At 38.2% G+C, this 22,764-nt stretch overlaps 1 protein-coding gene across 2 annotated transcripts in view; it reads left to right on the top strand.

The window, feature by feature from the left end:
• The window catches only part of LOC135440216 (lachesin), a 182,976-nt gene that overhangs the window by 14,774 nt on the left and 145,438 nt on the right, over nt 1-22,764 (top strand). For both annotated transcript variants that reach the window (XM_064699261.1, XM_064699264.1), the window contains exon 2: nt 20,830-20,882. The gene's annotated coding sequence lies outside the window, so the exon portion shown is untranslated. The remainder of the gene's footprint in view (nt 1-20,829; nt 20,883-22,764) is intronic.

Here is a 22,764-nt window from a genome sequence, read left to right as displayed (position 1 = left end):
TGCAATCTATTGGAGGATTTACAATCTATTCTTTCATCTGATCTATTAAGAAAGTCAACCATACACAAACCAACATGAACAAACGTAATTGTCACAATTTAAGTCAACTTAAGAAGACTTGAATTAATTAAACAAGGCTTATAATGATTTATCACAGCTTCACACCTAAATAAACACGATTACGCTCTACGTTGCTGAACTTTACAAGACTATATAAAATTAAGTACGACCTAATGCGACTTCACGTAACTTAATACGCCTAAGCAAAGCTTAACACATGCATTAGCACGTTCAGATTGATTTTTAAGAATTCAAACTCGACAAAAGACAACGATTAATCACAACTTCAGAAATCAACCTAGTTAGACTTAAACTGACACGACACGACTTAATACGTAATTAAACATTAAGGAACATAACTTAATGTATTAAAAATACTTACGTCTTGACTTATAAAATACTAGCGGGTATAACCCGGCCTGGCCCGTGGCACGTATGTTATAAAATCAATGCTCTCAAACAAATTTGAAATGATTTTGAAACTAATCGGACGGTAAACAAATAGCTTTCATACAAATGTTTTCCGCCAATTAACCACTGTTGCAGTGGAATTTCCCAAATCGCTGAAATACGTATTTATTTAGTTCTTATGTAGAGCTTTGAAAATAAGTTTGAAGCAAATCGGACACAACTTTAAACTTCGCCCAAAAAATCTTTGAATCGCATTACCCCGAAGAAGTTTGAATTCTGCGAAAAGTGTAAAACACGTCTCAAATGATTTTTCTTATAGATCTTTGGAAACGAATTTGAGCGCGAAACGTCACCCACCAAATCTTTGACCTCCATTTCCACCAAGGAGGAACGTATTTTTCGAAAAATGTGAAACACCCCTCAAATGAATTTGAACAAAGATCTTTGAAAATAAGTTTGGGGCCGATCGGATGGTAAACAAAAAACTTTCATACAACCGTTTTCCGCCAATTTACCACTGTTGCGGGTGGAATTTCCCAAATCGCTGAAATACGTATTTATTAAATTCTTATGTAGAGCTTTGAAAATAAGTTTGAAGCAAATCGAACACAACTTAAAACTTCGCCCAAAAAATCTTTAAATCGCATTCCCCCCGAAGAAGTTTGAATTCTGCGAAAAGTGTGAAACACGTATCAAATGATTTTTCTTCTAGATCTCTGGAAATGAATTTGAGCGCGAAACGTCACCCACCAAATCTTTGACCTCCATTTCCACCAAGGAGGAACGTATTTTTCGAAAAGTGTGAAACACGCCTCAACTGAATTTGAACAAAGATCTCTGAAAATAAGTTTGGGGTCGATCGGATGGTAAACAAAAAAGTTACATACAAACGTTTTTCGCGATTTTTCCACACTTGCGGGTGGAATTTCCCGAAACCCCGTCTTAACGTGCACCTACATTACATAAGGTAACTACAGTGAAAATTTCAGCTTCCTAGCTCTTACGGTTTGGGCTGTGCGTTGATCACCAATCAGTCAGTCAGTCAGTCAGTCAGTCAGTCAGTCAGTCAGGACAAACAGTTTTATATATAGAGATATAGAAATTCAATTTATATAAATTTAAAAATCAAAACCTATTCATACACTGTAGAAACGCCGTGTCGTGTCCACAATTTGTATGCGTGTTCGTGTAGTGTCATGCTGACTAATTCCGATACTTGTCCATCTCTATATTAGGGTGGGCAAGTTAAGCCATATTAAATGGCGAACACATAACAAGAAGACCAAGCGATACAAGTAATGGCAATGGGAATACTCCTGCTGCCGAAAAACGTGCATCATCCTGGGGGGATGCAGCATGAAGAGCAGCAGGCACTTCAGGCCGCCTGCCTTGACTCCAACTTTTGGTTAACTGCAAAACATAAGCCGGTCACAGCAGCATTCATGAAAAGCGATAAAAATGGTCCCGGGCATTGTGCGTTGTAGCCTTCAGTGCCATATTGTCCAGAGTCGCATCCTGTGTGCCCCACCAGGCTCCTCTCATGCACCAACTGGTCCTTTTGTCTGGCTGTACGCAAAGTGAGGAAAAATTGTGGGAAATTACATTTCGAGCTATGTGCCTAGGCTTAAGGACTACGAGGGGGCGAGGTTGGGTGCGGGGCAAGTTGTGCTGAAATCCAGACTTAGCCTATTAGCATTCATATTAAAACGAAAGTGGAGCCATATTGCGTATACGCCATGGCACAATGTACAAAGTATGTACAATGCGGCGTATACGCACTGCCATTCAATGTGTTGCCTATGTGTGTGTGCGTGTGTGCGTATGGTGCTTTGAGTCCTTGTCCTCGTCTCAGGCAAACAATCTGCTGTTTTTTTCCCATTGGCAGCACTCGCTAGCACTTGGGCAGATTTAAGGATTAACGTGCACGGCCCAATAACGAGCGGCAACAACAACAACAACAAATGCCATAAGTCCTGGCTACTTTTTGATTTGACTGGACCATTGCTTGAAGCTTGTTTTGGTCGGGATGGGGACTGGACCGCAGTTAATTCCTTTTTGAGTAATACGCGTGTCCTTGCCAGAGAAAAGACGAAATTGCATTCGCTACGTCGTTTGCTTTTATTTTTATGCCCCCATCTCTCTCTCTCTTTTCACGGTCTCCCCGCCAACCAACCCGGCTTAGCAGCTATGTTTATTAAAACCCATAACTTGCTGCGGGCCCACAAATTAATTAGATGGTCGGATATGCAAAGACTATATACACACACACATGTGTATATATATATATACATATAATTTTATGTCATGAATTCACATAAAGACGTCCTGTTGTCAATCGAGCATGCGAACAAATGTTTCTTGTTTGGGGTGCCTTGTTTGAAGCATTTACAATCAAGCCGCAAAATAGACGAGCAAAATGTTTAGCGCAAGGGTGTTGCTGGTTGCGGCTAAACTGCGCAATGTTTGTCCTTTAATCGAATAAATGAAAGCGCACGCTAATGTCCAGCTAGTACAGGTAACTACAGCAGCGGCAGCAAAAAGTACGACGACTCCAATAGAGTGCGCTCGACTAGGACATGCCCTGCCCCTCTATACCGGGGGTAGGTACTCATAAAGTGAAATATTCTCAATCTGCTTATACATTGCCGAAAAATTTGGTGTCTTTAGCTCTCGTTATTTACAAGACATACTTCAAAACCCATTCCAGCAGACGATATTTATCGATCTTGTTAGGCGGGGTAAGTAATGCATAGTTTTAAATAAATGTACCCTGTGTACGCTTAAAAACGTTTAGTTTCGGTGTCTTTTGAGTTTGCAATCTCCCATGTGTGCTTAAATAAAATGCCGATATTTAGTTCAAATATAGTGGGTAGAAATCGAAATCTGTCTCTGACACTGATGGTTATCATGTGGACAATTCCAATATACCCTTTCCTTTCAACCAATTTTCAATGAGTACAGGGTACAAACAGCGGGGGCAACAACAATGCCAGCTGCGCCCGTTTCTCGAACTGTTTTTGTTTGCGTGTTTGGTAGGTGTTGGCGTTTATGTGGCTTTGTCAATGCCACTGACGCCGCAGCATGTAATGCCACACAGATCCCCAGGCACTTAAGGGCACTTTAGACGTGTGCTAAACACACACACACACTCGCTGCACACACCCAGACAGAGGCAGGCGCTGGCATAGACAGGCCTTGGTCAGTTCGGGCGGCCCATTACACGATATAACGTGCTTATCTGTGCGCTTCACGTGTTGTTGTTGTTCGGGGCGAAACTAAATAATGCGCTTAATAGTGCAGCCCACCTACAACAACAACACAAACAACACAAACAACAACAACAACAACGATAGCAGTGACAACAACATTTCCAGCGCGTTTTTGCCATTTGCTGTGCTTTGTCTTGGCCATTAAGCAAAAAGGCAGCAGCAGCAGCACAGGCAAGTCACGTGTTGCCACGGCTGTTGGACATGGCCTGGCCAACACGTTGCTCGATTAGCATATCAATACAAATACACACACACATACACACGCACACACGCGCACAGGCACACCCACGCGAGTGTCACTTCATTATGCTGCGCATCGAGCGACACATTGCGCACACGCCATGCTGCACGCCAGCCTCAAGTGCTGTGCGTAACTTAATGAAATGAGCGGATTGAATAGTTTGCCTTTACAGGCTCAATACACACACACACACACACTCGCAGCCACGCACACACACACTTGCGTATTATTATATTAGAGCTTCCTTTTGGATTTAATGCCACTGTTAGGCGCGCCATCAGGCAACACATGCTGCCATTTGCAACAGCGAAATATCAAATTACGACGGTTGTGCGTGTGCGCGTCTGTGTGTGTGGCACACTTTTATTGCTCCACTTGCTGCGCCACACCTTGTCTGTCTCGCTCGCCCTTCTTCTTACACCCCCTCTCTCCCTCTGTGTGTGTGTGTGCCTGTGTGTAAACTACTTAATGGTGTGTAAATTTGCCACGCGCTTGCCGCCTGGCGCTCGGTTTCAATTTTGCGGCTAAAGAGAAAAATTAATTTTGTTGTTGCCCTTATTTTTCAGCTCTTTGGCTCTTTGCGCAGCCAGTTTACAATTTCATTTGTAAACACTGCAAAATGCTCCACAGAGCGTATACGTAATGGCTGTGCGCAATTATACAGAAAACAAGAAGCGCACACAAATTTAATAAACCAAAAACCGTATCAAGGCAGCGGCTAACCAGCAACAACAACACACACTTAAAACATACAAACACACACACACACTCGCACACACACAACACAGAAAACAAAAGCAGCCAACATCAGTTTGTTGCAGTGCTCAAGAGCGAGATAGTTTGGGAGTGACAGAGACAGTTAGTATCTGGCTGCTTAGTTAGTTAGTCAATGTGAAAACTGTGAGTATTTTTGGCTTCGCAGCAAGCTTCATTACACTGATCAACACACAAACATTGTGTGTGGTTATCATCTATTGACTATTTAACCGCATGTGAGCAGCACAGAAAACTAAACAACAAGGATTCGGGCTTCATTCACAGGCAGCCCCATGCCTGTTGTCATGTCTTTGCTACAGCCGTAAATTTTATTATATAAATTGTATGTTATATAAGAATAATAGTAGTACCAAGAATAGTAATTGTCTTTCGCTTCGATGCATTGCAATGACTTTTCACAGCCATTTGCTTCGAATCTAACCTCTTCGCATTTTCCAATTTTAAATTAAATAAAGATCTACGCATTAATTTAAATTTCAAACAATCTCTTAATCAAATAATATAAAAAACCATAAAAAGGTTTCTCTCTGAACTGTTATTGGTTATTTAAATATAAAGATTGTGGTACGAAATTCGTGGAGCTTTATTTCTATTCATTTTTTCAAAATAAATATTGATCATACGCACCTAAATCTCAATTTGTATGCCCAGAAAAATAGATAAAGAGCGTTATAAAATTATTGGGAAAATCTCTGTTAAAGGCAGAGAAAAACATCTCCGACTTTATATGTGTTGTTGATCAGGGCGATGAGCTAAGGTAATCTCGCCATGTCCGTATGTCTGTCCGTCCGCATATCCATCTGTGTGACCACATTAATCTCGGACACTACAAAAGCTTGAGAATTTATTTTTGACGGGCCTATAATTTTCACCCATTTTCATAATAGAGTTCATTATCAATTTTGAGAAATCGCACATTTAGCCATAACTTTAAGATTGAGCTAAATATATCAAGCATGTTTTGAAGGTTCTCGTATAGTATATACAGATTAAGAATATTTCACTTTGTGGATATCTTCCGCTCCGAAAATATATAAAATTTTAATCTCAAAGGTGTAGCCTTGCGCTTTTGTATATACAGTGAAAACTCTCCTACCGTGCAATTCTATTAGGCGAACACCCTTTTTGGGTGGTCGTTTTCTGTCGAACCACTAAGAATCAGGCCAAACCCATTCCTTCTCTATTAGGCGGCCATTTCTCTTGAGCGGACAAAAAACTTGACAGTCTCTGCCCAAGAGTGTTTTTATTATACACACTTTTGTATGCCATATATAAGCCTTGAGAATTTCATAAGGATCGGACTATATACACCGAATTTATTCAAAATTGCATTTTGTTCGTATATTTGCGTAGAAGGGAGGTTAGAATGTTTGCCATGTCAGCTTGATGCAGGGCTCAGGGTATCTTCAAGTCCGTCACATCCAAAGGGATGATGACAGATGCACCAGAGAAGGCTACTCGAAATATATCAGTAAAATATTTGATAAAAGCTACATTTTTTATATACAATTCAGAAGAGGTATTTAAAAATTCCATAAACAGGAAAGGATATTTTATGCATTGTTTATTTCTAGCGAGAATTTTTTTTAAAATAATTTTCTGAATGATATTTAAAAGAAAACTAAACTTCAAAACTTGTTAAGCGGTGTTATTAGCTTGGTTCAGTGGATAAATGGTAATTTGGTAAATTGGTAAATGGTCAAATTGAATTCAGTATCTCGGAGTATCTTGGCCAGGGCCTGGTAGGCACACATAACGAAAGCCATCAGCTCTGTCTGACTGATGCAATAACAATGCAAGATCCAAAATGAAAACCAAAACCCCTAATCGAAGCTGAGCCTCCACACAAAATTTGTGTGTGTGCTGGATGGTTGCAGGCCAAATAAATTTTCTATTAGTGGAGTTGGAAAATGTTGACGCCATTTTCGTGAGGCGGCGCATAAACAATGCAGCTGCCAGTTAGCCAAGTTAGCACTGAGTGACATTCAAGCCGTTGGCAAAGTGTAACACGAGTAACGAGAATTTACAATAGCCGCACATTGACAAGGAGTTGCCTGCACCTGGCTTGAGCTCATCCAATTGCAACAGGGTGTGTGTGGCTGGGGGAGGGAGGGGAAGGGGAAATTGAAAATGCTACCGAATGCGAACTGCCGACTGCTGCCCGCAGCTGGCTTCTTGTATTGACTATAAATTTTCACTTACAATTGCAGCGAAACTGCTGCGAAATCTTCGGCATTGTCAATGCACTGGCGCACTCGACGTATACGTAATATGCGCATATATGTTTGTATATAAATACATGTGTATGTATATGCATGTGTGTGAGTGTGTACAAATAAAATGGCAAAGGCAAAGGCTAAAGGGTTAAGAACCAAAAGGAGCATTGCCTGCCGGGGCTACATTTTAAATGCCAACATAAATTTCAGCCAGTGTGTGTACAGCTCGTGTGTGAGTGTGTGTGTGTGTGTGTGTGTGTGTGTGTGTGTGTGTGCGTGAGCGTGTGTGTGTGCCAGGACACTGCAGGCAATCGTTTATAATCAGAAAACCAGAAAATTTCATGTAGTTGGCTGGCCAACGAAAAAGAAAAAAAGTGGCCACGGCTCTACGTATACCTCACACCCAATTCAACACATTACCCCACATTTTTCTTTCTCTCTCTTGCTCTTTGCCTCTTTCTCCCTTTCTTTATCTGCCGCTGTATATTTTGTGTTCCAGCTAAAAATCTTTGAACTATGAAAAATTGATATTAGCTAAAAATACTTTTAGTCCTTGAGCTTACACACTGTGTGTAATGTGTGTGCGACATATGTGTGCTGTGCACCCTACACCAAAGCTGGCAGCCCTTGTTTCCTCGTGTGTGTTCGTCCCAGTTCCGTTATGTTTGCCCGGGCGCCCCCAAGTGGAGTGTGTGTTTGTGCATGTGTGTGTGCACAATGATTAGGACTGAATGCCTCTGACCATAGTGACATCGTACACATTGTACAATTTACTTGGACTGTGATTCGCCTTGTTTTTTGTTATTTTCTATATTTTTTTTGTTTTTATTTGGCCCCCCGCCTGGGGACTGCTTCTTTCGGTGCGTCCTTTTGGGGCATATTCCATGCTTACTTTGTCTGCGTTTTATTTAATAAAGCAATTTACGCTTGACTAACATAAGTTATTGTTCAAACGCACTTATTTTTCACAGAGCCACAACTGGGCGACATAGATAATTTTGTGGTGCTTGGTGGTGCACATTTACACCCACAACCACCCGCAGCCAATTCGGACGGCTACTTTTATAAGCATGTCTCTGTGTGCCTGTATGTGTGTGAGGACATGTGTTTGCTTTTGCCACTTGTTACAAATTGATTAAATTAATTTACATAATAAAAAATGAATTAGTTGTAAGTACTTGTAGTTGCTTTCCTTACTTTCAGCATTGTGATAAAGTCAACGTATTCTGATGTTTGCCATTTCTCATGCTGAGTGGCTTATAAGCTGTCAGGCTGACCATGATTAATTGAGATGAATTGAAGGCCAGTTGATACAATGACAATGTTGATACAATGAGCAAGTGGGTATGGCAGGCAATACACATATAGAAATGATAGGCTTATGTTTATGTTTTATCCAAAGGGTTTGCTAGTTCACTGGCCATGTGATTGAGGTCATTTCTGTCTTGTAGCACATTTGTAGGTGTTTTACTGGCAATTTTTAAAGGATATGAACAGTTTATTAATGTTGTCTTATTAAATTTTTCAGTGCTTTCCGTCTCTTAATCTCCCTATTTCGTCCAATTATACTCTCCCTCGCTCTCGCTCTTCATAGCCTTTATTCTCACTTGAGCATATAAACTAGCTCTATTATTTTCTTTGTTTTTGATTTTTCCTGCTACATACTGTTCTTTATTCACTTTTTCCTTTTTTCTGAGTCTCTCTTTGTCACTCTATCTCTTTCTATCTCTCTTTATTTTTATGTTTGTTTCTCAATAATTCGCTTTCTTTCTCTTTCATTCTATTGCCTCTCTCTCAATCTCTCTCTTTCTTTGTACTATACTCTCTCCCTTTTCTGTCTCTCTCTCGCTCAATGGCATTTGCTCTCACGCGAGCTATTCTTCTCTGTTTGCTATTTGTAAACGTTTCCCTGGCAGCATTACTGTATAATCATCTCATTCAGTTTTCAAGCGAACTGCATATTAGAAACCGATTTACCAGTGTTTTCTCTACTTTCTGCGGATAGCTGATAGTGTTTAAAAATCACGTAGCGCCAATCAAGTCAATTAGTTTTGTGCCTCGAAAATGCGATGGTGTAGTTTGAGGCAACGCTATCAGTCGCAGCTGCCAAACTGCTCAGGACTCGGATTCGGATGCCCCGGTGTCAAGCCGTTGTGCCGTACGTCTACCCCCAGCCACAGCCCTTGCCCCAGCCGTCATCACCGCAGGCAACGCTTGCACCTTTCTGCATTACAAATGAACGTTGCAACAATTTTTTCTTACGCTTAGCGCAGCGCCACATTTTCAGTGCCCTCTGCGGTAGCTATTTTTTAGATGTGCCTTTTTTTGCCTTTGCACAAAACAGTTTTTTTTTTTCTTTTGTGCCGAAGCGCACATCCGCAACAGTAACGCCTGCAGCTCTACACGGCTGAGCTGCTGTCTGCTGATGTTCCTCTTCCTGTGACACTGCCGCGCTGCCCGCGCCGCATGCCCCATGCTGCTGTTTTATGCGTTTTGCCAAACTGTCAATCAATAGAATTGTGTGGTTTTTTTCGTTGCGTGTGTGCGAGAGGCCTGTGCGAGAGGCGTGGTACAGGCATACAGCAAATGTGTGTGTGTGTGGGCCTATTGTAGGCGGTGCGGTGCGAGGGCGTGGCCACGTGCAACGTCAAAGTTAACGTGCATCACGTGGCGTTCGCCTAAAGTGCCGCAATGTTATTTTTCGCTTTGTGACTGCGCTTTGCCGTGGTAACATTTGCATGTCGTAACGAAAAAAAAGGTTTTACAAAAAACAAGAGTCTTTTCTTTGAGAGTGCCAGACTAGCAATTGCCCTGTAATAGGGGTAAGGTGTGTCATGGATTTAATATGATCAATTTGAAGATATTTGAATTCATAGATAGTATCAATATTTATGTTATTGTTGTGTTAGCCAGGTTCTTGAGTTCAAAGATTATTTTAAAAAGTATGCCTATTCCATATATTCGGGATAGATCTTTATAAATTGGACTTGCCTTATGAGAAACTATGTTGAAAGTTATGAGATTTAATCTCAATATTTCGACCGCTACTTAAAAATTTAATTTTATTTAATAAGATACTCAGAGGTTTCTTCCTACGATCAAGGCTGTAAACCGGTAATTAATCGAAACGGTTCGACTTCCTTCTTTCCATGAACAAAACCGGATTGGTTTGATAAATAAAAGGTAAGCCATATGCAGAACTGAAACATATTTTTTTTAAAACTGGCTAGGCTCAAAACAATTTTTATTTACTATTTGAAAAAAAATACAAGTAAATTAAGAATATATTTAAAAGTGTTTTTTAGAAGTTTTAAAAATGATTGTGAACTTGGAAAAAGTTGGTTCTGGGTTCACGAATCCAGTTTTAAAGTGTTCCATTGGTTGGAATTGTGAACCGAAACACTGAAAATTTGTGTTTGTGTGCTTGCAAGCATGGCTATGATACCCTGTAGCCAATTGCACGTTACAGGACATCAAAAAATGGAAAAACGCGTTGCCAACAAGTGTCGTTGATGTATGGGCACGTCGGTTGGTCCACATTGGAGTCAGCGCAAAATATTTTGGCAATAATTTAAAACGTAGCGCTTCGGCCGGAGCCCAATTGTGGTCAACAGCCGACGAAAAGCCATGCAAAGTGAAAATGCTGCCGTTTCTCTTTTTGTCCCATTGCGCATTTCTTTTGCTCGTTAGCGAAGACCTAAAAAAGAAATGGAAACAAAAAAAGCAAACTGAAGCGGGCAAAAAACTTAAGTGAATGTGTTTTGCATGTGCCTCAGATTTTGTTGGTCTCCTGCGCTTCATTGTCGTCCTTGCCGTGTTCAGGGTGGGGCAACGAAATCAAAACATCTCTCCTAGCTACGCTTTGCCATCCAGACTTTGGTAGCAGGCGACTAACGGAAGTAGACTGTCTGCTTGCTTAGGCATGCAATGCAGCTCACACACACACACAGGCATACACTTACTCACACATGTGTGTGGAAAAGTCACGATTATGTCTAATAGATGTCCAAGTCAATCGATGTTCAAACACTTGACACTCGAGCTCTTGCCTTTTGGACGTGCCAAAGTCAAGTGTTGCTCGTTTTATCCAAACTTTTGCGAAAATTGTTAAAAGTAGCTTAAAAAAGAGTTTGAGCAGCTTGGCTGAACATTTTTTCAATGTACGCGCATAACAAATGGGCTTTGGACTTAATTATATATTTAGCAAAGTGTATAAATTAATGATCTAAAACAGTTTTTCAAAAAGGAACCACAAGAGAAAACGCACTAAAAAAATTCCATTTGCGACAATCAAAATGATTAAGTACCTACGATAGGGGACAACAAAAAAACAGGCACAAAAAAATAAAAACAAGGTAGAGCTGGATTTTCGAAGTGCCGAAACTTTAATATACTTACAAATAAAACACATGGATTTTGATGATTCTTAAGCACGTCGTTTTTATATCTTGGCAAAAGGAAGAATCTCTTGTAAGTATGAACAAAGCTTGTGAGAAATAGTTTTTTATGATATATCATATTTTAGTTAGATGGTGAGGATCATAACAGTTCTATTAAGAATTCTTGAAAATTAATGAATTTATTTTCGATCGATATATGATATAATAGTCCGATCCAATATACTGCCGTTCAGAACAAAAAACTACTTTGCTTATGAACAAAAGAAAAAATTAAATAAAAGAAATGTATAAATATCTATATCTATATATATATATATGTATAATATATATATATATATATATAAATATATACAAAATTTCATCGACGAGTGTGTATCCCATATCAAATTTATCCTTATCTTTCCCTGGGTATAAATTTATAGATAAATATATATGAAATATCATGAATGAGTGTGTATCCCATGACAAATTTATCCTACCCTTTCCTAGGGTATAAGAATGAGAGAATGGCGCGGCTTTGGGCAATAAACACACAAAATGCTGGACGCGGCCGGCTAAGAAATATGACCGTTGCGTCGCTTAAAACAATTTAAAGTGAGCAAGTGTACGTGTGTGTGTGATTGAGTCAGGGTGTGTGTGTGTGTAAGCAGATTTTTTGGTGCGCATCTTAAAAATACGCTTTAACTGTCCGCTTGCCCGTCCGCCCGCCAGACCGCCAGCCTGCCTGCAGCAATAATAACAATAACGCCCTGGGGAGTGATTAAAATATAATAAATTTAAGCTGAAAAACGAAGAAAGGCGGCAGCGGCACAAGCCGTAAGAGATTAAGTGCTACCCACAGCATAAAACCGCACATGGAAATGCCTCTTCCTCGCCCCCGCAACTACCCGCACATATTTGACCCACCCCAACAAGCCAGACACATGGTGGCGCTCACTCTGCTCTGGTCCGGCTGCGGCCCAAAAGTGTGAATATAATTTAACATGCAGCCGCTTGGCTCTGGATTTGAATATACGGCCCTAAAATTTAGACAATGCTCAAGATTTTGGCCAAGAGCATGCGAGTGTTTTAAAGCCGAAGGCGAATTTGATTTGCGGCATTTTAATTTATGAACTGTTTGGTAAAAGAGACGCCACGTCAAGCTGCCAAACATATCCTGTAACACACACACCCACGGACATACAGCACCGTACCAAATCCAACCACCAACCACTGCTTGAGTCGCATCTGTCGGAGTTGCTTTTGTCCTGAATGCCAAATCAAGCAGCTGCCTCATCTTTTTTATACTCGTTCACAGAATGTCAAAAGAATATATTGGTTGTGTATGAGTCCCAACTTTTTTCCACTCTTTTTGTGGCCAAGAACTCCAAGCTGGGCATATACACTTGTGAATATCCGACTTAGACAAAGCCAAGCTTACTCGGCTCCTTTCTTTGAGGCCTTCCTCTCAGGATTAAAGCAAAAAATTTTGTTTGGTACGTCCATCCAAGACCCCCTCAATCGAGAAAATCTATATCTTCCACAGTTTCCGCAGAGATTAAGGGCCACAGAGGAGCTCCTCTTAAGATCCATATGTCAACAGAAATTTGTTAGCCTATCTCAAAGTGTAGTTGGAATGTGAACGTGTATAACGCAGTCAGTTAAACCCGGCGGCAACGTTTTTCTTGCTTTTTTTTGCCTTTACTGTATTTAAATTTTTTTTTTTTGGGAGCATATTCGAATCTCAGCTCATCTTAGTGCTGGCTCTGGGCTTTTTCTACACTGAATTTTTGTTATGTTGCTGTTCTATCTGTATCTATGTGTGGTGTTCGCATATGGAGGGGGCGTTTCTCGGGTTATCAGCGATGGCATAAATCTTTTATCTACCAGCCGCAGCTGGTGCTCCCCAGGAGTTTGCTGTATTCCTTGCTTAATGAATACGCACAAAGTTGCTAATGAAGCAACCAGTCGATGTTGGGGCTCATATGTATTTATGCCCGGCATATGAATTCATAAGGTACATTCTGGGAAAGTGCATAACTGTTGTGGCTTATGAGTATGCATAAGCGACAGATTGAATAATTACACCCTTGGGAGGGTTGGGGGCGCATAATAACTTTGTACTTGCCAAAAAAGATTGCAAGGAAACAGGCCAAATGAGTTTCAAGTATGGTATGAGAATAATTTAAGTATTAATAAAATATAAACGGGCGTAGGATTATATCTACTGAAGGTTTTGGTAGTCATAAGAGTGTCTTATAGACTAATTTGGACTTCAGATTGAATGCTAACTCTTCATATAACTTTTAATCCTGTAATTTGTAGAGCTAAAGGATTGGACAATAATGTTTTAGTAACGACTTATGAAGGTTGTGTATCAGGAATAAAGAAAGTAAAAAATGGAAGAGATTTCTATTAATATTTCTATCTATAATTCATGTGTCTTTACATTCTGTCTATCAAACGATCAGTCAATGCCGCAATCCAACAACCAATCAATTAATTAACACATCAATCTATTATTTCATTGACGCACCTCATTAATCAAAAAATTATCATTCACACATCATTCTAAAATAGTTTGATGAATTAATAAATTTAAATTTAATATAGATTATTTAATTCATCAATTTATCAACCTATGAAGTGGCCCTTGCCATTAATTAATCATCAAGCACACGTCAATCCCTGAAAGACTGATCTTTTGATCAACTTATCAATGCAAGAATCCCTTAAGCCATTTACTGATCAATCACCAATCCATCAATCAATTTTAGCAAGATCATCAAACATTTTCTTATCAATTAGCTTATAGCTTTTGTTTCCCAATGATGATTGATTAAGTCACAAAACACAAATAGTGTAGGCTAGAGGCGACTCCACTTGATGGGCTACATAAATGAGTGAAGCCAATATTCAGCAGTTTAGTCAAATGGCTCTCAAAGTGAAAAGCTCTTGCCAAACTTTCAACTTAATTAAGAACTATGCGGCTTGAAAACTTGCGGCTTATGCAACCAACTCAATTGCAATTGTTTGGGGTAGGTAAATTGATTTTGACCCTCTTTTTTTTTGCTGCTTTCAAACGTTGCACTTAACGCGACCAGAAGGTAGCCATACAAGAAAAAATCAGCGCTGGTGAGTTCAAATGCTTATGGCGGAGCTAACGCCATGGTCGTTACCGGGTCGGGACGTTGCAGGCTGGGCCACGGCGAACGGGTCGGCAAATGGTAAATAACGATAAATAGGAAAAAGTTGGTTTGAAAATTGCTTGGCCAAAGGCAAAGTCAATGATGTTTGGGCCACTTCACTGCAGTAGTGGCAACAACAACAGCAGTAACAACAGTAACAACAATCACAACAAAAGTCAAGTCTTGCGGCAGTTGCGTGCTTAAAGCGTAAAATTGTTTGTTATAAAATTCAATTGCTCCTGTGGCTCTTGTTGTTCTTGCTGTTGTTGTTGGATTAATGCGCCAGTGCAATGGTCTAGAAATCAGCAGAAAAAAACAAACTAAGGCGAAAAATCGGGAAAATGCCAAGAAAGTTTAGCTTCAAAGTTGTTTTGGTTCTTTTGTCTTACGCCGAGATTGTGTGCTGCAACGAGTTGCGCTATCAGTTTCGGGTTCCTTGGCTGGAGGCATTGCCACCAAACTCTAACCAGCACATGCAAATTGGCGCTGGCCATGACTGGTGTTTCCCATCGTGACACGAACAGGCACGATAATGATACACTGGCCAATGAGACATGTTGCAAATGTATGTACTGTATAGAAACTCAGAGATTCAATTCATACACTGATATTTCCACTTGATGGCTATAAATAAAAAAATCTCTCTTTTGTGGAATTTTTATAAATTTTCGAGTAATTCTGTATAATGGACAGACAACCCAGCTCGCTGTCCTGCTTATAAGTATACAGTTAAAACACTCTAACAGCGACTGTTGTCTAATTTTGGTCCGCCTAGTAAAAATATAAAGGGTATGGTCTAATTCATAATGTTTTGACAGAAAATGTCCGGCCAAGGAGGGTGCCCGCCTCAAAGAAGTATCCGTTATCAGAGTTTTCACTATATATACTTTTTGGAGTCCTGTTTTCATGTGCATCTCACATTTCTTTGCATAAATGAATTATGAACTTTTTTATTCTTTTTCATTGGTTTCAGGACATTATAATAGCACAGGAAATCCAACGCCCTTCGATAGGCAACCCTTTATGCTTAAACTTTAGATATGTATGCATGTACATATATATATATATATATATATATATTTATATATATATATATACAAGTTGATATGCGTGAATATGTCTATATTTGCCTTTGCATTGCAATTTTGCTAGTTAGTTGAAATATAAATGGTATGCATTACCTGCCCATTATATTATATAAGCAGCGAGTGTCTTAACGGTAACGCAGTTGTCAGGTGAATTCTCAGGTATTAGCTTTTATGAAGCGCCATCATTTTCCAACCGTTGTCATGACAGAGGGCCAAACAGCAGGAATTGTGCGTGGATGGGCAACCTGTTGCCGGGGCCACATTTATAGATCGTGCTTGACGTCGTTTCACAACAAATTGCGCATATCAAATTTACGAAAATGTCTGTGTGAAGGCTTGACAAACTAATAGAATTTGTTGCCTGACTGCCTGCCTGCCAGACATGTCGGTTGCCCCGCGAATGTGTTGCGCGCAAAAGTGTTCAGTAATGTACCGCCCTCCTCTCTCCGACCATCCAAATCGTAGGCGTTGTCATAGGACTCCTTCGAAACTTAACTTGCCAGCTGCCAGCTGGGTATAATGCCGCAATTTCGCGCTTTATACGCGGTTTGCGTGACACACACTCAGCCTAATACCCATACAAACGCATGAATACGTGTGTGAGTATGTGCATGATGAGTGTGTCTATATGCCTACACTCAGAGAAAAAAAAATGCTGTCTTAAATTGAATTACGAGCCAGAGCTCACACACTTTTATCTTTCTTAAAATTATAAATCGTTTTATTTACTTCTTTTTTTTTTAAATAAATTATAAATGATATAAATATATTCTTATATATAAATATAATATATACGAAGAAAAACATGCTTAAATGAAGAACAAAATGCTTTTGGCAGAAATTGTTATACTTGAATACAATTCTCAATTCGCGCAATTCAAGATTAAACGTGTATGATTTGTATTTCAGCAAAATATGTTGTGTTATTTAAAATTCTTAAGTATTGAACGAAAAATTATTCTTAATAAGTTACAAAGATAAGCATAACACACTTGATTAAAGTTCAAAATACATACAAAAAGAATTATTATACTGTGCATACTTTTAATAAAAATAAAATTAAAAATATTCTCAGATAAACAAATTTCTTTAACAAAAGTACATGGCATAAGAATTTCACGCTTTCAAGGAAGCTCAACATATCTTAGAAGTCCTATATTTGAGTCTTGGAAAAAAGAATGTGCATACTTTAAATAAAAGTACAAAATACTTAAAATAAGTTTAAAATTTTCTTAGATAAGCAATCACGTAGGTAAATGTAACTGCCATAAGAATTTCGTGCTTTCATGGAATTTCGACCTATCTCAGAAGGAGTTTTATATTTCAATCTCAGAAAAAAGAAGAATGCAAACTTTAAAGAAAAGTAAAAAATACTTAACTATTCAAATTTCGTAAATAAAAGTACTTGGCATAAGAATTTCATGCTCAGGGGAATGAACTTTGATCTTGTGCGAATGTTGGCAACATTTGTAACTGATTTATGTGGCAAATTCTTAAACTTTTTTTACCCAGTGTATTGTCATAAACATGACTACGGCTGGAATTTACATATTTGTGGCATTAGAGCGGCAATATTAATGATTTTTATAGTATAATAATGCGTTATCACGCCGTAGTTCACTCACTCATGAGCATAGATAGGGCTAATTCATTTGTTTTCTTGTTGGTGCCCCCGCTCTCTCCCTATTTGTCTCATTCTCTCTTTTACATTTGCCGTCTCGCTCTTGGCCAGACAGCGCCATTTGCATATGTATTTTGAATTTTGATTGAGTTGTTGCACATAATTTATGACCGCAATTTTAGTCCAGTGAAGCATTTTGTTTTTACTCTGTGTGTGTGATATTTTGTTATAGATTTTCATTAGAGTAAACATTAATAAACATTTTGTTCTCTCTGATTTGTTATGCTGCATTATGCAAATTAGTGTCGCGCATAAATTGCTAAAATTATTATCCAGTCTGCTTCCTTAATTAAATGACAAAACACACCAAAATTTAAGCCAAAACAAAGGCAACAAAACAAAAACCAAAAAAAACAAAAAAAAAATTTGTGGCATTTTCAGCTATTGCGTTGCCATAAACAGAATTAATGACCGGGTTCTAATTTGTGACTTAAATGAGTTTTGTCAGCAAAGAGAATTTGTTACAAAAAATAGAAGAAAAAAATCAATAAATTTACATATTTCCATTTTAGAATGGACAACAAAAATGTTCACAATATCTAATGATAACGAGTTTTCTGAAATAAGATATTATAAAAACATTTTCGTAATTGGGAAATATGCCCACACCTTTCCTTAGCATAATTTGGATTGAATTGCTTCGATTTTCTTTCCATTTACAATAATAAAAATTCATAAAATAAACAAACTTAAGTCGATTTTAATTCTATCTGGCTTTATTTTCGATATTAATCGTGCATTTAAAAATATTTTTTTTAAAAATTTTATCATCTTTAGAATTAAATGCGCTTGAATAAACAAAAAGTTCTTCAGTATAAAAGCGTTGTAAATATATTTGGATTAGGTAAAGAATACTAAAATATATTAAGAAAGCTAGTACAAGTACTAAGTAAAATGGTTAGTAATTAACCGAAACCATCAACGCGTGCAATCATATTATAAGAAGGTTTGCCTGTGCCACAGTTTATCCAATCAGTTGGCCAAGCTAATTGCTATAATCCGTTCTTTGTTAACCCAGATCTGGGCCAGCCACAAACTATGGTATATTTGTGAGTGAATGAATTGCGCCAAAATGAAAATGTTTGCGTGCAAGAAATCTGCTCCAATTAGGGGAGCACACAGCTGCATTGCTGCTGAGTGGAGTTTTACGGCATTGTCAGAGACATTTCAGTGTATTTTGAAGCCTATTGAAATTAACTTTCTTTTATGTCGGTAATTGCTCTAGTCTATGGCTTTTTGTCTATGAAAATGGCATTTATAAATTTAATAATTTGCATTCAGCATAAAATGCCGTCGGCCGACAGAATTTTCATTTGATTTTTGGCATTTTGCAAATATTGTGGCTTACATGGTACAGCTGGTGATAGTGGATGGTGGGTAGAGAGGGGAGGGGGGCGAGAGAGGAGGAGAGAGGAATGTTCGCTTTTGTATGCCCTGTAAATTTGTGAAATGGGTAGCTATTCTTACTGGTCATATCTATGCGACGTCTTATTCATTTTTATTGGAATAATTGGTGTTGAATACGCATTCCTATATAATTCTTATTTCGAGGATACCTTTCTCCTTCCATCTCAGCTTTTCAAGCTGATATTATGATAGGTATTGGTTTCTTAAAAAAAAAAGGAGTTTGTTTTATGCTTTGTGGAATCTTTTGAGTATACTCCGCTCGAAGTGCAGTAAAATCTGTTGACTTTTTAGGTTTTTTTTTAGAGGATATCTTCTAGTTCAAGCACACTCTTCCCACAGCACATTTTATTCTGTTTGATTCATTCCTTATTTGTCCATTCAGCTGTATATTTACATACCATATAATAAGTTCTATAGTAAATAAAGTTCTAGAATATGTTACGGGGGAATTTGGTATGTTGATTCTGGCTCACTATCAGTCGAAACATATATGTTATTTTATATGTTTATATTTACATATTATTTTCTGAAGTAATTTACTGTTTTTTTAGATTTATATATTCACATTTCACAATCCCGAAAAAATCTTCTTATGTGTATAAAACATATTGAACATACATTTAAAACGAAATATTTCTTAAAAATGGATTATTTCCAGTGGAAGATTCCATTCTCTCTACCACACATTATTCGCTGCTTGATTCATATTTTATTTACCTATTTAGCTGAGCATGATTATTGCATAATATTTTATGCTTTTAATCAAAATCTCAGCGCCACGATGATAAATGTTCTGGCAGCCACGTCTGCCCCATCCGCCAGGCTGGGGGCAAATATTCATAATTCAATGTTTAAGCCGCAATTCATGTTCTTCTTTTTTTTTTACTGTTTGGTTGGTTGCTTGCTGCCAGTTTTGCTTTTTGCCGCTTGCTGCTATTCATATTAAAATTGGTGGTGGCTGGTTGCAACAGCGGCTGCGGGTTGCATCAGCTTACCTGGGGTAAACCTGAAAAACGCTTTTGCATTTTCATAAATTTTTCGGCTTTACCCACTGAAATCGACGCCCACACACCGCAGACCCGCAAGCCCTACGCTCCCATTTTGTCTGAGCATAACCGACTGCATAATTTAGCCTCTGTTGCACTCGACCCATGCCTTGAGTTTTATTTCATACACAGCCGTGGCTGTGGTCTGCCCCATGCCGCTTGCCGCTTGCCACTTGGCACCTGCCACAGCCGTTTGCAGTGCATGGCCCATGCTCCATTTTGGAAGCGTACTGCTGCTGTGTGTTCCCTTACCCGTTTATGCAATAAAATTGAAATTAATTTTTAGTGATTGCGGATGCGGTTCAATGTTGCTGCCACGCCCACCCAGCCGTTAACCAACGCATAATTTTCGATCGCCTACTGTTGGTCAGCGGCGGTTTGACACCGCATATGGTTAAGGCCGCAATTGAATTGTAAATTCTTTCGGCCAGCATATGGTTAAAAAAATATTCGTGTATTTATTTCATGCACTCGAAGAAAAAAACTGAAGTATTTGTTGCGTAAAGGAAGCATAAATTTATTGAAAAATCCGGGTGAAAATTCAGATAAGGAAATTCTGATATGAGGAACTTGTTTCGTATAGAGAAGGAAATTCTAATATCACATACTTGTTTCGTATACCTTAATTCCTTGAATACAAATATTAATTTAAGGAATTTAGTCTGTATTGATAATAAAAAACGCTTTACTATTATTCCAAGGATGCAAATATTAGTAATTCCTTTCTTTATTTAAGACAAAGACGACTTAATTTAAATTCACGTTTCATGACTGTTTTATACTAAAAATTCATTTCACAAGACTTAAACAGGGAACTCTATCTTAACTGTCTTTAAGCATATTTTAAGAATACAACAAGTTTTTAATTTCTCTTAAACTCAATATTCTTTGTATTCCAAGTATTCAAGCCTTTAAGAAGGGAACGATTAAGAATGGAACGACACGAATTCTATTCCATTTCTCTCAGCCTTTGAAAACATCTAAATATTTTCTTTAATACTGGCTGTAAATAAATGCATTGTTATTGTAATTAATACAAATAATATTTGAACTCTTCCATTTCTAGGTCAGCTCACAACAAATGCAATAAGCAAAGACGTCACGTTGATTAAAATACAGGTAATTAAATTTTTCATTCCACCTATTGGCATTGAGCTGACCGAAAATTGACTCACAACTCAAACAATTTTAAATTACCCGATAGCTGTATTAATTACAATTCGGTGTCATCAAGTGCGACAGTTGACAGCGAAGGATATAACTATTTATATGTGTGCATATGTGAGTCCTTAAGAGCCTTTCGCTATGTTGACATTATTTTAGTGCACGTATCGCTCATCGATTTGATGACAGTTAACTAGAAAATATAAATTAGAGCGCTGATTGACAAACTAATTGAGTAATGGAATCGTCAGCGGTGAATAATTTAAATGAAATACACAATTTTGATATTAAATCTTAGTTTTTAACTGGGAGATACCCTTCAATGTTAATTGATTGATACAGTATTAGAGTCAGGGAAATGTCTGATTGTAATTATAAACTATTAATATAGACTTTTAATGGTCACCAAACAACAAAGTTTTTAAATATTCGGAAATAAGCGTCGTGGTATCATGTCCTTGTTTGCAAAATCTTTGCTACTCACTCAAAGCTTTAACTTGTTGAGAATTGAGAGCGTCAAGCAGTGAAAGACAGAAAAGCGAGCAAAATTAAAGTGAGTTTTAGCCTGGGCTTAGCTCTGTTAGTGCGAGACATTCGCCCTTTTTTATACACAAATTTGTAGATAGGCCAAATTGGCAAGTGGACTTTGTTTTATTCCGAGCAATGATTAAGAACATAATAACGCTGGTATGTGGTTAAATAAGGTAAGATCTTAGAACAGACAAAAAAGTCATTTATATTAGAGACTTATTATGAGCTATTCTTCCTAGGAGCAGTATTTATTTATGTAATTTTATATCATTCTCTTCTTCCAAAGATTTAGCTCAAATTTTTGACGCATTATAAATGTCGTTATTAGTCTTCTTATAGATTTTATTTAAATCGTTTGTCATAAGAAAACTCTGTGTACGATTGATAGGGCCAATAACAGATCTATGCGATCTACTCTGACAAACATACGCAAATTTAACAAATATTTAATAGGCTTTTTGTCTGCATCAAAATTCAACAACGTCATTTCCTTATAATTTAATTAGGCTCCTCTATACAATAAATTAAATTATTTCCGAAAATAAATTTGTGTCGGCCAACTTAAAGTCAGTTATGGCAATCGTTATCGTAATCGCTATCGCTTGGCAGCTTAGCCTCAATCATCTAGCAATTAACTCAATTACCCACAGCCACAAAAGTTGACCACAAACGTCTTTCGGTTATACAAGTATCTGTTAGAGAGCAGGCAAAATGTTGGTCTGAGTCATATTTACACTGGGCCAATACCAGTGTCAATGGCTGTAGATAGGTGCGTCTGTCGCTCAGCATAGGGTTACTCTACAGATCAAATAAATTTGAACAAAAGTGTCGTTTATCTGGGGAGAGGTTGGGTTGGGTTGGGTTGGGTTGGGTTAGGGCAGGCGGTTGGCTCGCTTTAATTAGTCGCAGCTGCTGTAGTCTTGGCAATGCTTGAACTTTGACCAAATTGAAATTTCCTTTAGCTGCTTTCTGCTGCTTGTGCTGTTAGCCCTGCTGCTGCTTTTGTCATGTTGGCTAATTGAAGCGCTTATAATAAAACTTAATTGTGTTTGTTTGCTATAGAATATCTTCGTTTTCTTCTGGTTGTTTAGTCGTCGTTGAATTTTGACTATATTGTCACGTAGCCACAAAACACATTTTCGTTTAAGTTTGTTGACAGTTGCAAAAATTGACAATGCAAATATTTGACCAGCTAAATGCAGTTCACTTACACTTCATTCGATTTCAATATTTGACAACGTGATTGCTTTGACACTCATTTAACAGCCATTTAAGAGTGCTATTGACAACCATGGAACTATTACAA

The sequence above is a fragment of the Drosophila montana genome, unplaced genomic scaffold (genome assembly GCF_035044405.1).
Source record: "Drosophila montana isolate Dmon_TW-CO22-7 unplaced genomic scaffold, ASM3504440v1 contig_896_1, whole genome shotgun sequence".
In the NCBI taxonomy this organism is placed as follows: Eukaryota; Metazoa; Arthropoda; class Insecta; order Diptera; family Drosophilidae; genus Drosophila; species Drosophila montana.
This window is presented reverse-complemented; position numbering and strand designations above follow the sequence as displayed.